The sequence below is a fragment of the Meles meles genome, chromosome 6 (assembly GCF_922984935.1).
Source record: "Meles meles chromosome 6, mMelMel3.1 paternal haplotype, whole genome shotgun sequence".
NCBI classification, from domain to species: domain Eukaryota; kingdom Metazoa; phylum Chordata; class Mammalia; order Carnivora; family Mustelidae; genus Meles; species Meles meles.
In genome coordinates, this window is record NC_060071.1 from 113,814,423 (window position 1) to 113,831,540 (window position 17,118).

General features: G+C 39.2%; 1 protein-coding gene and 1 pseudogene across 1 annotated transcript in view; both read right to left on the bottom strand.

Annotated features, from left to right (window-relative positions):
• Nucleotides 1-17,118, bottom strand: part of KCNH5 (potassium voltage-gated channel subfamily H member 5) — a 321,694-nt gene that overhangs the window by 76,982 nt on the left and 227,594 nt on the right. The gene's annotated exons all lie outside the window — the stretch shown is intronic.
• On the bottom strand, nt 11,334-14,048 carry LOC123944799 (annotated as a pseudogene).

A 17,118-nucleotide genomic window follows, 5' to 3' on the forward strand; every position in this document is an offset into this window, starting at 1 on the left:
TGTAGGGCTTGAACAATTGGAAGCGGCACTGCTGAAAGGAGGGACCACTACCGCATGGCAGCCCCCCTTCATCCTGGTCTTTGACTCCTAGAGACTGCTGAGGGAAACAGGGGAACTCAAGTTCTAGGCACCCTTCAGAAGAGAGCACAAATGGCAGAAACATGCTTAGATAGCTCTCTGTCTAGGGGTTAGGAACCTCTTACTGCCTGTAGCTTTCAGACAGGACAATTAAGGACCCAGATTAAATTGGACACTATCACCATATTTAATCAGAGCATCATCAAGCAAGATGTGATTACAGAATTGGTGCCACCCACTTTAAAGATACATGTACATATGCGCTTAGAATCCTCTCCCAACCCCCTTGGTAAACTATTCCTTACTGGAAATGATTTTCTCTGATAGGTTTTCAACCTCTCAAACTGAGCTGATCTTTCTCAATTAAGTTATACTGAATAAAGTTTTAATATGAAATAGTTTTCCCTCCTGTACTACATGCATTTGAGCCTTTAAAAATTACCCAAGGCTTGAAATATCCTGAGTATTCCTTTTGTTTGGGACTCGCTATCCATGAAAAGTTTGTCGCTTCCCTGTGTAGAAGACGAATCCATCATAAATGTGAAGACCATTAATTAAAGTATACTTTCCGTTTCCCTTCCCTTAATCTTTCCTAATACTGTCCCTATTATTTTGTCACTTAAGCTACTCTGTAGGTTTTTTAATACTCTTTGAATTCCCATACGGAGTGGGCATCAACTACCTATCCTGAAAAATCTCATCTTGAGGAAAACAATGCCTACAGAGGTTTAGAAGCAGTTGGCACTTTCCTTCCATGTCAGTTGTTTTCCATAATAATGTAATGTTCTATTATATTAATCTTTAATGACTTCTGACATTAATCATTCCATAGGTCCTTATTGAGCTTTTAGGATGGGGCACGCCCCTGCATTAAACCCATGGAACTAGAAGGGTAAATAAGACACTGTGTTTGCCATGTGGGAGCTAACCATAGAGTAGGGGGAGGTAGGCATGTGCAGAAACAACTAAAATCCAATGAGAAAAGTACTAGGGCAGGGCACGGCCTGGGTGACATGGGAGCCCATGATGGCTAGGAGGCATAACTTACGGTATCGAGTTGTGTAAAAGATTGTCGGCTCAAGAAGACTTAGGTCTGGGTCTGAATCTATCACTTGCCACTTCTGTAGCCTAAACTATTTCATCTCTTTAAACCTCATCTGTGAAATGGGATAGTCCTTATTTCATAGGTCCATTGAAGGAATTAAATAAAAGGGCTTGAGTTTAGCCTTGCACATGGCCAGGACTAAGGAAACATTGGCTTTATTACCCCTTTGAACATGAACATTCTTACAAAGTTTATTGTCGCATTAGTTCTCTGCAAAAGCAATTTGCTTTTCTTGGATTTTCCAGCCCAGTCTGAATTCTGTATCTTGGCTGTTTGATGAGATTCCAGGCAAAATTAAGAAAATATTTCCGCACTGAACCTGAAGATATTTCAAGCACTAGCTCATGTTAATATTTTCCTCAAGTTGAAAATGAAATTAGTGCTTGAAAAGCCAAAAAATAAAAATAATTGCAAAATGCATACACACATGCATACACATTACACTGAATAGCTTAATGGGAAATAGATCATTCTGTTTCTATTTCATTTACCTCACAGGATTTTTAATTTTTTAGATTCACTGTGGTAACAGTCATTTTATGTCCTTTTAATTATTTCTTTCAGGATTCATGCAGCAAATGAAATCTTCTAATGCTAGCAATATTCTCTGTTCAGTGGCATATCGAAAGAGGATTTTTATTACATCTTAAGTGCATTTTTCCCTTTTTGTATCACTCCACTTATGACACTGACTCATTTATTATTTTTATTGATGCTATATACTAAAGTCCAGATGTCATAAAGTGACAAGCTAAAACCAAGTTGAAATAGACCCAAGTCACACCCAGTGGCAAGCTCTTTCCCTACCCCTGGATAGAGCATGTGCCTTACATGCTGTGTCTGTCATCGAAATATGAGTATAGTGTTGTTGTTGTTGTTGTTTTAATGAAAGCACTACTAAGTGTCTTAGGCAAGGCAAAATTTAGTTTTAAGTGATAAAATTACTATTCAAGATGATTCTAACACCTGCTCCTTTAGTCCCAATTTCAAGGAATTCTGCCTGAGTGTTATATCCAGTCTCTTGTGGGTAGGCTCCCTGATGGGTATCTTGTAGTTGTAAATGAATGAAATTACATTTCAGTAGAAAATATCCATACTGAAAGTGATTATTTATCCCCTCTTCATATCAGGATAGTTATAAATTAGATTCTTAATTAAGATAATGAATAAGATTTCTCTTTGGAAGAGCTAGAGCTCTATAGAAGGAATCACTTTTAGAATTCTGCAACCAACCTTGAAAAAAGAAAAGAATGCCATGATCTGAGAAACAAATTTTTAAAAAATTTATTTATTTATTACGCCAAGGGCACACCCAATCACTCATTTAACTCAGAGCTAGTGAGAGCTGGTTATCTATTAGTTACATGCTGGCTAGCATTCAGGCCCTCCAGATCCAAGAGCAAAAACTCTTGAAGTCCTTGCCCTCCTGGAGCTTCCAGTCAGGAATAGCTTGAAAAATCATTGTTCTTAGTTCACTGTCCCATTTAACAGATAAGGCAGATGTACTGGATAAAGGTTACATGATTTGCCCCAGGCTTCTCAATATGTTACTAGCAAAACCCAAAATTCTTTGAGTTCCAGTTGTTAAGCCATGTTCCTCAATAAAGCTTAACCAAGAATAAAATGCAACATTTGGCACTCTTTTATGTTTTCTGGTTCTTTGCAGATACAGAAATATAAATGCTAATTTCTGAAAATTATTTAAGATCCTATTAGTCAAAATATAGTTTAATTATTAGCAAATCACTGATGGGACCACCACCACTACTACCACCATAGAACAGCCTAGATTTCTCTGCAGATATGATTCCATTTCTAAACACTTTAATTTCAGCTTCAAATAAATGTGTGGCATATTTTAGTGTGTTGGTAAAGACATAAGGATGCACTGACAAGTTATTTATTTATCCCATTACTGTTTGCTAAAAGGAAGTTATCATACTTGAAATATAAGCTTTAGTGTGTACGGGGAAAGCACCTGAGCTAAATATTCTCGGGGAGTGAACATACTTGATAAATGTCAGTTTCCCCATCACTTTTACCCATTATAATATTACTTATGTTGCTAAAGCTTAGAAACGTAAGCCTAAATACTTTAATTAGAAACCAAAGAGTTAAATCAAGATTCCTAAGGAAATGGTAAGCCAAAGAAGGCTTTACCTTCTCTGTTATTAACTCTTTGAATACACTAAAAAATGCATTTTAATAACCACTATGTAAAATGTAGGAAATCAAAAACCTATAAAGAAGAACATAAGCTTTCTTCATTATTTGCACATATTTATATATGTATATACCATTTTCATAAAACTTGAATCCAAACCTTTATTTCTTTCTATGTTTACACAATATCACATTATAATCATTTCCCAAGCCATGAAATACTGATTTTAAAACATAATTTGAATCATTCGTAATGCTCCATCATATAATCATAACACAATTAACTTAACCACTGCATTTAACTGGATATCTGGATTTGTAGCTTTCCCTTTCATAAATCAGGGTATAACAAATACTCTCTCCATCAGATTGTCTGAGGACAGATTATTTTAGGAGAAAAATTAGTGTGTAAAATATAAAAACATTTTCAAGGATCTTGCCAAATTGTTTTCCCAGAAAGTATATCAAATTACTCTCTAACCCAGTAGTGTATGAGAATCACCCTCCCCTTAAATTCTTCATTTGCATTTGAGAAAGAAAAACCAATTTCACCTGAGACAAAAACAGAATTGTACATGGCTTGTATGGAATTGCCTATGGAACTGTAATGAGACAGAAGGCTGAGAGCTTTAATCTTAGTGAAGGCAGTCTCTTATCACTCACTATGCCCTAGTTCAGTGACAACAGACTGATCACTTTTAATCACTCTATATCAAATTTCTAATATGAAAATGAGGATAATGGTGATTATTCTATTTTAAGTGTCTGAAAGTAGTGAACAAAACAAGGCTCCCTTTTGATGTCTCTCACTACTAAAATAAATTATTTTGTTGATTATCTACGAAATCTTATGTCAGGAATAATATAGTGTCAGCTATTTTTTTTTTAAGATTTTATTTATTTATTTGACAGAGAGAGATCATAAGTAGGCAGAGAGGCAGACAGAGAGAGTGAGAGGGAAGCAGGCTCCCTGCTGAGCAGAGAGCCCGATGTGGGACTCGATCCCAGGACCCTGAGATCATGACCTGAGCCGAAGGCAGCAGCTTAAACCACTGAGCCACCCAGGCGCCCCTAGTGTCAGCTATTTTTAATAGTAATTGAAAAGGGCAGATGACCCCTGTGTTCTCTTTCCTGGGACAAAGGAATAAATGCATTAATGACATTTTGATAGGCAATGAAGTTACCACTGACATTCTTCAAAATCCCTGCTTCCTTTGATGCAATTAAGTCATGCATTGCTAATTAATCTCCCCTCACCAATCCAACTGAATTGGTATTAAATTGGTGAAAATCAGTGGAGAGAGTAAGGCAAGTGACATTTGCACATAAAACATTTTTACAATCCTTCTTGGGAATGAGGAGCTCAAAGACTGCCAACAAATGAGTAAAGTTCTCTACAGGAATTCAATTCTCATTCATTTTATGGGAAGAAAAGAAAGTTCACCTTATTTTCTTTTTTTTTAAAGTATAATCAGGCAGCCATGCGGACCAAGAGAGAGCAGCTGTCTGAGGTTAGTCTGCCAATTTCTGGGGTATCCAACCCCCCAAGGAATTAACTCAGGGACAATGTAATGAAATAAAACCAAAGCAAATTAACTTCCATTATTTAAGTAAAAGGTCATATCAACAGAAGACTGCTATAACCAGTAAGAGATTATAGGTTAAAATTCATAGGTTTCACTTTAGAGATAAATTTTCTGCAAATAGACTACAAATACAAAAGTGAGATTTAAGGTTTTTGTTTAAAAAAATGTAGTGAGCCAATTCTACCAAATTTTTCATGGTTTTGGTTCTGCAGTTAAGTGAGTAATAAAAAGGAAAAAAACAGCAATTGTTACCAATTTTTAGCTAAAGGTGCTGATGTTCTGGGCCACTAACTTCCCAAAGTTAGGGATCTGATGAAATCTAGAGTTTCACTTATTCTCTATTCTTGATCTTATGTCTGTACTTTTTTATGTGTGTATATTTGACTAAATAAGAATATTTTTACAGAGGACCTGAATAGACAGTTTTCCAAAGAAGACATACAGATGGCCAACAGACACACGGAAAGAAGCTCAACATCACTAATTATCAGAGAAATGCAAATAAAAACCCCAATGAGATATCACCTCACACCTGTTAGAATGGCTAATATCAAGAAGACAAAGAACAACAAGTACTGGCAAAGATGTGGAGAAAAAGGAACCCTTGTACACTATTGGTGGGAATGTAAGTTGGTAGAACGACTGTGGAAAACAGTATGGAGGTTCCTCAAAAAATTAAAAATAGAAATACCGCATGATTCAATGATTCTACTATTGGGTATTATCCAGGGAAAGGGAAAACACTAATTCAGAAAGATATATTCACCCCTATGTTTATTGCAGCATTGTTTACAATAGCCAAGACATGGAAACAATCTAAGTGCCCATCAATACATGAATGGATAAGGAAAATATGGTACACACACACACACACACACACACACACACACACACAGTGGAATACTACAGAGCCATAAAAAATGATGAGATTGTGTTATTTGCAACAACATGGATGGATTTAGAGGGTAGTATGATAAGTGAAATAAGTCAGACTGAGAAAGACAAATTTCAGATGACCCCACTCAGAAATAGAATCTATAAAAAAAAAAAAAAAAGTAGAATCAGAACTATAAATAGGGGCACCTGGGTGGCTCAGTGGGTTAAAGCCTCTGCCTTCTGCTCAGGTCATGATCTCAGGGTCCTGGGATTGAGCCCCACATTGGGCTCTCTGCTCAGCAGGGAGCCTGCTTCCCCCATCCCCACCCCTGCCTGCCTCTCTGCCTACTTGCAATCTCTGTCTGTCAAATAAATAAATAAAATCTTAAAAAAAAAAACTATAAATAGAGAACAAATAGTTGCCAGGGGGAAGGGCGATGGGGTGTTGGGCAAAATGGGTAAAGGGGCTGGGGGAGATACAGGCTTCCAGTTATAGAATGAGTAAATCACCGGAATAAAAAGCAGAGCATAAGGAATATAGTCAACAATACCGTAATAGCAGTGTAATGGGACAGATGGCAACTACACTTGTGGGGAACATAGCATAACGTATCAACTTCTCAAATCCCTAAATTGTATACCTGAAACAGAACATTGTGTGTCAACTAACCTCAATTTTTTTAAAAAGTAAAAAACGAGAGTACTTTTCCACATGTGAAAACATTTTCTAAGATAGAAATATAATTTAAAATGTATTTGACTGAATTATCCAAAAGAGTAGTAACAATTTCAGAAACAATCTGGCAACGATCATTTTAAAGTCACCTATGACAAATGACATTCCAGCTTCTTTAAAAGAATGCACTTCTCACATACTCCCAGGTACTTCTGACTATATTGATAAAGGCTGAACATATATTTCCCCGAAGACCCAACATTTCCACTTCTAGGTTTATGCCTATAGAAATGTACTAAACCACATAAACAAGAGCATTTGTAGGAGCTCTACTGATAACAGCTCCAAGCTGAGAATTACACAAAGATCAAAAAACATTAGAATACATAAATACATTGTGGTATGTTCATACAATGGACTGTTATCAGCAACAAGAATGAAAAAGAAAGAACTACACATAACATAAATTTCAACAATATAATGTTGGTTGAAAAAGAACCTGACACATAAGCTTCTGTCCCAACCTACTCTTCTTCCAGTACAGAGAGCAAACAAAAATTCCTAAAGATGTTCATCATCATTCTTTCAAATTATGTATGCAATTTAATATATCTACATATGTGCGTGTGTGTGTAGACAACAACTGTAGAAAGTCAAGGTAGTCAAAATAAGTCAGAGTGGTAAATGAAGCAAAAGATACGTGAGTCATTCATTCATATTGCATTTAATTCTAAAAGGAATTTGAGATCTGATTATTTGATTGTATAATAGATATGTGCGCCAATATATATATACACCTATATGTGTGTGTATACAGATAGATTAAATCAAGTATACTTAAAATATATAAAATAATAGCTAGAAAATTATGTTGTCTTGAAAAGATTGAGAAATTATTAAGTGGAAGGAAAACTGAAATAAAAACAAAATATCAATGTTCACACAACTGGGATCACACTGAAACATTTTTTCACAACTCTAACACTCATATATAGATAATGGATGTGGTACATATGTATATACACGTATCAGTGTGTTTATGTGTAAAGATAACTCTGAAGGCGGTAACCTCTTCGATATCAGCCACAGCAACTTTTTTCAAGGTATGTCTCCAAAGGCCAAGGAAACAAAAGCAAAAATGAACTTTTGGGACTTCATCAAGATCAAAAGCTTCTGCACAGCAAAGGAAACAGTCAACAAAACAAAAAGACAACCCACGGAATGGGAGAAGATATTTGCAAATGACAGTACAGACAAAAGGTTGATTTCCAGGATCTATAAAGAACTTCTCAAACTCAACACACACAAAACAGATAATCATATCAAAAAATGGGCAGAAGATATGAACAGACACTTCTCCAACGAAGACATACAAATGGCTACCAGACACATGAAAAAATGTTCATCATCACTAGCCATCAGGGAGATTCAAATTAAAAGCACATTGAGATACCACCTGACACCAGTTAGAATGGCCAAAATTAGCAAGACAGGAAACAACGTGTGTTGGAGAGGATGTGGAGAAAAGGGAACCCTCTTACACTGTTGGTGGGAATGCAAGTTAGTGCAGCCACTTTGGAGAACAGTGTGGAGATTCCTGAAGAAATTAAGAATAGAGCTTCCCTAGGACCCTGCAATTGCACTGCTGGGTATTTACCCCAAAGATACAGATGTAGTGAAAAGAAGGGCCATCTGTACCCCAATGTTTATTGCAGCAATGGCTACGGTCGCCAAACTGTGGAAAGAACCAAGATGCCCTTCAACGGATGAATGTATAAGGAAGATGTGGTACATATACACAATGGAGTATTATGCCTCCATCAGAAAGGATGAATACCCAACTTTTGTAGCAACATGGACGGGACTGGAAGAAATTATGCTGAGCGAAATAAGTCAAGCAGAGAGAGTCAAGTATCATATGGTCTCACTTATTTGTGGAGCATAACAAAGAACATGGAGGACATGGGGAGATGGAGAGGAGAGGGAGTTGAGGGAAACTGGAAGGGGAGATGAACCATGAGAGACTACGGACTCTGAAAAACAACCAGAGGTTTTGAAGGGGCGGGGGGGGTGGGAGGTTGAGGAACCAGGTGGTGGGTAATAGGGAGGGCACAGTACTGCATGGAGCACTGGGTGTGATGCCGAAACAATGAACACTGTTATGCTGTAAATAAACAAATAATAAAAAAAAAAGATAACTCTGAACTATAAAATTAGAAACTTTTCAGAGAACAGTAAGCTCTTCCACTCACTCTCCCAATATGCTGACATTTACCAGACTAGACCCTGATCAATATGTTCTTATTGAGTAAAGTCTGTTATGTTATTACATATAGTTGAAATAGGATAGCAATATCAGACTGAGCTTTCTGGTAAATTAAACCCTTCATGATAAGTAAAGTGCCTCAGGAATTTAGCTCTCTGGTACCAGTAGAATAGACAAAAGGGCATAGCTATTTGGATATTTATATACTCAAGTATGCTTTCTAGAGTTTTATTTTTAAACCACTCCACTATTCATTTTTAAATGATGAATTTTATGATATGTGAATTATAACTCAATTTTTAAGTTAGTGGTAGCTTTGGAAGGGCACAGTAATTCTTTGACAAGGCATGGGGCTGTGTTCCAGGGTGATAAAAAATTTAGCTTGATCTGAGTAGCAGTTACTTGGTATATAACCACACACACAAAAAAAATCTATCGATCTTTATGCCTATGTATGTATGTGTGTGTGCCTTTCTATGACAAAATACTGTATGGAAAATCATTACTATCACCATTCCCAAGCACAGAAATACTGGCATTTGGCAAATTTGGTCAAATTTAAGTTGCACTATCTACGGGATAGAACATTGCAAGACCTGTAACTACCTAATTGCATTCAATAAGTATGTACTTGTATACAGTGTTTATTATAGGTGAAAAATGTGTGTGTGTGTATATATATATATACATACAATTAAAAACTGGTACCACACAGTTCCTTCATGTGGGTTGCCTGCCAGTCTTACCAGGAAGACAAGACAAACTTATCAGGTCAGTCGAAGCTACAGGGAAAAGACTAGCATGTTGCCAAAAGAAGCCAACTCTAGTGGAAATAATATACAGTGGGTCAGAGGAGGGTATAAGTAAGGAATGATTGGGGAAAAGTCTATACAGGCAAAGCGAAAACTTGGCCATTTTACAATTAATCAAGTTTATGATAGTGAACCTCTATTTTCATTTCATTTAATGGAAGCAGCCTTCCTTAAATGATGGGTACATCATTGTGAATTTCTTTTTTTTTTTCTTTAAAGATTTTGTTTATTTATTTGAGAGAGAGAGAGTGGGTAAGAGAGAGAGACCAGGAGTGGTGGCAAGGAGGAAGGGGCAGAGGTTGAGGGAGAAGCAGACTCCTCGCTGAGCAGGGAGGCCAATGCGTGGCTCGATCCCAGGACCCCAGGATCATGACCCAAGCCAAAAGCAGATGTTTAACTGATTGAGCCACCCAGGTGCCCCTCATTGTGAATTTCTATCACTAAATGTAGTATCTACTATCTTAATTAAGTTTTTATCAATGCTATTGACAAGACCTGAAATTACAAGAGTAAACATTGCTATTTGATTATTTACTTAATATTATGTATGCTGTCATGGTGACCAAAATTTTACAACATTTTTAGGACCAAAATTAAACTTTTTTTTATAGGCAGGAGCTCATTTAGTAGTACAGGAGAAATACATACGTTTTTTAAGTTTAAAAAATTCCTTTAAAACGCATGAGTACTCTACATACCCTAGAAACCAAATTATCATCTTTTTGATATAGCATGCTATGTTGACATTATTAAAAGGACTTTGGGAAATAAGCCCTAAATGAATTTTGGTGTATGTCTTACTTATATTGGTATTTGTCACCAATGTTTTCATTGCTGAGAAACTAGACATATCAGTAATCAAACTTATTGCAATTGTCATCATCCAGAAAATAGTCATGGATACCAAAGTGAAAATGTCCACAAATAGGAGAAAACACTGTCACAGAGCATGTAGGATTTACATGTAACAGATGTCCCTGAACCTCACTTATTGCCTCAAGGAACCTTACCAGAGGCCCAGATCCTGCAAACATGATCTAATTTCTGCCCAGGGCATATCAAAGGCAGCAGATTGATAGGTGAGTGTATCGACTATAAGGAAAAGCAACAGATGAGAGTTTAATCCCAAACTTAATCCCCCCCCCAAAAAAAGATATTTGGAAACCACATTTAAAATTGTAATACAGTTTATGAGTTTTAAAATGAAATATTTAGGTACAAATCTAACAAAAAAATGGATAGGATCAGTATCTCAAAAATTACAAAATGCTGATGAAAGAACAAATCAAAAAACAGGTTAATGGAGAAAGAAATCATGTTAAAGAGTTGGAAGACCCAACATCGTAAATATGTCAATCGTCTCTCCCCAAATTGATCTATGAGTTAAATGTAATTCTTTTTTTTTTTTTTTTACATGAAAAGGCTTCATGTTTAACAATCTTTAATTCAAATGTGAAAGTTCAATACAAGCCATATGTAGGGCTTGGGACTTGTTCTTTTAAAAACAAGAATGGAGAAATGCAACAGAATGATCTTTCCACTTTGTCTTCAGAAACTTTCAAGGAAAGGATAGATCATAGGGCCATAAAGATCCATTTAGTCATACCCACTTTCTCTCCCTACCAATAGTCTTTCACCCATTCCATCATCTTAATACATAAGATTAATGTATTAATTAATACATTAATATAATTAATAATAATAATCTAATAATAATTAATAACGCATTAATTATAATTAATATAATTAATACATCTTAATACATATTCCCGAAGGAAGATTTACAGTTCAGCTTGCTTACATAACCATTTAAAAATACTTAGCACCAGCTTGCTTCCTATAATGCCAAACAAATCAAATCATGAAACTACTTCAATATGCATTTCTTCTTTTTAAAACAAGGGGGTACTTGTTTGTAGAAAGCAATACTTAGCCTACAGATACATTTCCCAGAAATGGCAGGTGCCATTTAAAGGCCTAGACACGCTCATGCTTTCAAAGTGGAATACCTAGCCTAATGTGCATAGAAGCATGGATGGCAAAGTTGAAGATCAATATTACAACTATTTTTTCTATTTATTTGAAGCACAGTAAAAAAAAAAAAAATTTGTACACTTTGGAAATTCAGTGGCACAAGGTACACTGCCATAACTTGAGGGACATTATACAGTTAAAAAAAAAAAGGAAATAAAAAGAAAAAAATTCCCGTTTGAAACACTGCATTACCTAATTTTACCTGCCCAAACAGACCATTTATAAATATTAGGTCAATAAACTGCTAACATCCATAAAAAGGTAGCTTTCTTACTAAAATGCAAGAATTTAAAAGATTGGTATCTAAACAAGAAAAGACAAAAACAAACTGGAATGAAAACCTAGGTATCACATCTAAAATCGGGGCTTTTTGTTTGGGCCTTCATACTCTTCTCTCCCTCTACTATATCCTGCTGCAGTTCCAGGCCCCATTCCTCTAGGACCCTGTCCACCCACAGGTCCCGTACCTCCCTGCCCAAAGCGCTCAGTACGCATGTCGCTTCCCATCATGGAACAACTCATAGTTGCTGGTGGGACTCCAGGATTAGCTTCATAACCTATGCCACCTCCACCATCTAGAGGTGGAAATTTCTGGCCTCCAGAACCATAGGGATCTCCCATGTTCATTGCTCCTCCACCACCCATTCTCACGTCTCTTTCTCTTGGATCCATGTAGCCCATCCGGCTATAACTTTCCTCTCTTTGGCGTCTCATTTGTTCTTCCATTTCACGTTGACGAATCATCATCTCTTCTTCCCTTCTACGTCGTTCTTCTTCTTGCCTTAGTTGCATTTCTTTACGTTTCTGCATTTCTTGATTGTGAAGTTCTTCCATGCGTCTTAATTCTTCCTGGCGTCTCATCAGATCTTGGCACAAAAGATTTGCCTGATGCTCATGATAGGCATCTTCCATTTCACTTTCCAATTTGTCTTTTGCATCTTTCATGTTTTTTTTCAACTTGTTCCCTTTGCTGTTTTTCCATTTCATCCAGGGATTTCCATCGCTGAGAATATTCATACTCAAATGTGCCATGTTGGGCAAAACGAGGAGGTGTTTCTCTCTCCTTTTGATACATTGGATTCTTCTGTGCAAGTTTTTCAGGAAGGCCATCTTCGTCATCTGATTGTTCAAGTAGTTCCACAATGACTGGACGAGGAGTTGTTGTCAGTAAGAAAACACCTTCACTGCATCTTTCAAAGGCTTTTCTTGCTGCTGGTTTAGACGCAAATTCAACAATGCCTTTCCCTGTAGATCTCCCACGATCATCCACAATTACAACAGCCCTTTCAATAGGACCAAATTGGCTAAAGGCTTCTTCCAACAGTTCGCTGGAAACATAAGGTGAAAGATTTCCAACGGAGAGGGCGGCAGCCTGTGTGGCAAAACGAACCCGAAGCTGTCCACCTCTCGTGGGTGTATCATCAAGTTCAGCTTTGGCAATTTCAGCCAATGCCCTAGATTCGAGTTTAATAAACCCAAATCCTTTGCCTTTATTGATAAAAACTTCTCCTGGTTCTCCATATTTAGCGAAAAGTTTTTTGAATTCATCCTCTGTGATATCAGCGCTGAGTGTAAGTTTTCTCTCCAGGCATCCTCCAGAGAGACAAGTTGGCTTTAAATCCCTGTGAGTCGGAGATCTTCTCGCTGCCGCCGCCTGGTGATGCTGCTGGTGGTGGGGCGGGTGGTGCTGCCGACCTCCGCGGGGCTCCCTGCCGCCTCGATGCGGCGGCTTCGGGTGGCCCCAGGAGTGCTTAGGCCCGGGCCACCGCCGGGCTTCGGCCCGCCTGGCATTTTGCCGCCTTTCGGGCCTCCGGGTCCTGGGCCCTGCTTAGGCCTGGGGCCCGGGCCCCCTGTGGGAGGAGGCGGCGGGCCCCGGTCTGAGGCGGGGTGGTGGGGACCCCGCTGCTCGGCGGCGCGGGCGGGGGGCGCCCCGGGGGCGCCGAGGTGACAGCAGGCGGTGGGGTCGGGATGGGGCCCGGCCCCGTAGGGGCCCCGGAGGTCGGAGGAGTGGCAGGCGGTGCCGGGCCAGAGGCAGGCGGATCGTTGCCCACTCCCGGAGCCGGGCCGGGTCCCTGAGGAACCACGGGCTTGGACGAGTCCTGTGGCCGCGGCGGCTGCTGATGTGGCTGCTGATGCGGCGGTGGCTGCTGCTGTTGCTGATATGGAGGCGGTGGTGGGATGGGGGCTTGAGACCACCCTGGCCCGGGCCGGCCCCATGGGTCCGCGGTTCTGATTGAGGCCCATGCCGGGTGGCGGGGAGCGGAAGTCGTGGAGGCCGCCGCGACCGCCATCTCCTCCGCGCCGGTGGAAGCGGCCACCGCCACCGCCACCGCCACGGCTCCGGAACCGGTCCCGAGACATGTCTGTGATCAAGGGGCGGTCGAGGCGGAAGCGGAGAAGACGCTCAGGGAACATGGAGGCCACCTTGCTTCGCACAAGATGGCGGATGACACAGGCCGAGTTAGATGTAATTCTTACTAAAGTATCAGTAAGGCTCTTTTGAAGGCATAGACAAGTTTATTCTAAAATTTATATGGAAAAGTGCAAGATCTGGAAATATCTAAGACCACTGGAAAAAGAACAAAGTAGTAGAAATCACTCTACCCAATGTTATGATATACTATATAGCTATACTAATCAAGACAGTCTGGTATTGGCAGAGGAAAGATGGCCCTTTCAAAAAACAGTGCTGGAGAAATTAGATATACATTGGCAAATAAACAACAATATTCAGCTTAAGCCTCACGCCTTACACAAAAATGAACTCAAATGCATCATGGGCTAGAATAACAGTATAGAAGTTGAAGAGAATGAGAAGACAAACCACAAACTGCGGAAAAAATACTTGCAAACTACATATGCAACAAGGAAGAGATATTTCGAATATATAAGAAGTCTCAAAACTCAACATTAAAAGAAACCCAATTAGAATATAGGCAAAAGAGGGGTGTCTGGGTGGCTCAGTCCTTAGGCATCTGCTTTCGGCTCAGGGCGTAATCCCAGGGTCCTGGGATGGAGCCCTGCATTGGGCTCCTTGCTCTGCGGGGAGCCTGCTTCTCCCTCTCCCACGCCCCCTGCTTGTGTTTCCTCTCTCGCTGTGTCTCTCTGTCAAATATATAAATAAAATATTTTTTAAAAATGAATATGGGCAAAAGACATGAAGAGATGTTTCACTGAAGAGAACACACAGATAAAAAATAAGCACATGAAAATATGTTCAACCTTATTATCCATTAGGGAAACCTGAATTAAGCCCACAATGTGACATCACTGTCTATCTAAAATAAAAAAATAACGATAGCTCTGAAGGATGTGAGGGCGCAGAGAAACCAGATTGCACGTACACTGCTGGGTATAAAAAATCGTACCTCCGCCCTGCAAAAGAGTGTGATGGTTTCATACAAAAGTAAGCATGACCCATAATCGCACCCTTGGGGGTTTATGCCAGAGAAATGAAAAATTGAAATTCACACAAAAACCTCTACATGGATGCTTAGCGCAGCTCTACTTTGCAATAGCTCCAAACTGAAAGCAACACAAATTTCCTTCCACAGGTGAACAGTTGGACAAACTGGTGTACCTCTATGCCAAGGCATCCTACTCAGCAATAAAAAGGAACAAACTACAGATACACACAGTAATTTGGAGGAATTGTAACAGCATAGATTGATCGGTGGTTGCCAGGATTCGGGAATCTGGAGGGGAGGGAGGTGGCCATGGCGGTGTGTGGGGAGCACAAGACATCCGCGCGAAGCAACTCTTTCTGTATCTTGACCGCAGTGGTGATGACACGAATCTACGCTTGTAATAAAATTGTTATACCAGGTGGTGGGTAATAGGGAGGGCACGTACTGCATGGAGCACTGGGTGTGGTGCAAAAACAATGAATACTGTTACACTGAAAAGAAATTAAAAAAAAAAAAGATGAATAAAGTACTCCAGTTTTTAGGATATGTGTATTAATTTTTAAAAAATTGGCATAAAACCACACACACACACACACTCACACACACCTGAGTGTGTGTAAACAGTTGAGATCTGAAAAAGATTGATGATTCGTATCAATGTCAATTTTCTGGTTGTAAAGGAAACTGGGTGAAAGGCATATAGAGAATCCCTCTGCATTATTTCCAACAAGCACGAGAACCTACAATTATCTAAAAAAAAAAAAAAAAAAGTTTTTAAAAACTACAAGTTTTGTCCCTCTCTCCTGAGGAAGAAACAAATAGCTCCCCCAAAACTGGAACCCCTGGAACATCAACTAATAATGGGGCCTAGCATTCGTTTCCATTAATACACACTTATTAAGTGTTTCTTCTCATAAAGCCAGAACTCCAGGAGAAAGCCACTCAGCAGGAGAACCCCTGGATTGACACGTGCCAGCTTGGCAGGAAAGTGAGTTGAATCTCACCAGAGACCTAATTTTAGTTTGTCCCTCTGCTCCTGGGTAACACAACCAATGACAAGCTTCTGACCTGAGGCTTTAGCCTCTAGCACAAAGCTGAAGGTGTTGGCCCCCCAAAAATCTTTGCTTTGGGAAATCAACATGCAACCTTGCATTTTATAACAGAGCCCTCTAGAACGTATCCTAGTGTCTGTCATATTCTTAAATACCTGGAACACCTCAAAACTGTCTTGAAAATGTCATTTAGAGACAGAGTTTGCTCGGCCCTTGGTGATATTTCTTACCCGAACAAGATCTTTATGCTATTATTTTCCCTTTAATGAATCCATTATTTATATTAGGTTTGCCAGTTTTATGTAATCTAGGACGCTGAGGGAGCAGTGTCAAAGAAAAGGGACTAACTCCTTCCCCAAGTTCGCCAGAGTTTACAAAGCACTCTAAAACAGTTCTGTTCTTTTTTTTTATTTTTTTATTAGTTTTTAAAGATTTTATTTATTTATTTGAGGGCGAATGAGTGAGAGAGAGCATGAGAGAGGAGAAGATCACAGGGAGAAGCAGATTCCCCAGGATGCTTGGAGCCCGATGCGGAATTTGATCCTGGAAGTCCGAGATGGTGACCTGAGCCAAAGGCAGTTGCTCAACCAACTGAGCCACCCAGGTGCCCTAAAACAGTTCTGTTCTCCCTTGCTATGTCATTCGCTCATCGATGGATGGTCACCTGAGAATGCCAGGAACGTGCTACGTCTTTGGATATAGACAAACAACAACAACAACAATAACACACTGCCACTATCTTCAGAAGCTTCTTATCTGTTGGTTAAGGGGAGGCGAACCATAAGAGACTATGGACTCTGAAAAACAACCTGAGGGTTTTGAAGGGGCGGGGGTGGGAGGTTGGGGAAACCAGGTGGTGGGTAATAGGGAGGGCACGTATTGCATGGAGCACTGGGTGTTGTGCAAAAACAATGAATACTGTTACGCTGAAAAAATAAATAAATAAAAATTTTAAAAAAAGATACTTTAACCAAAAAACAAATAAACAAAAAACCTATACTGTTTTATCAATGCGATAAGAGCAACCTTTTGGGAAAGCATAAAGTGACTTAAAAGGTCTCTT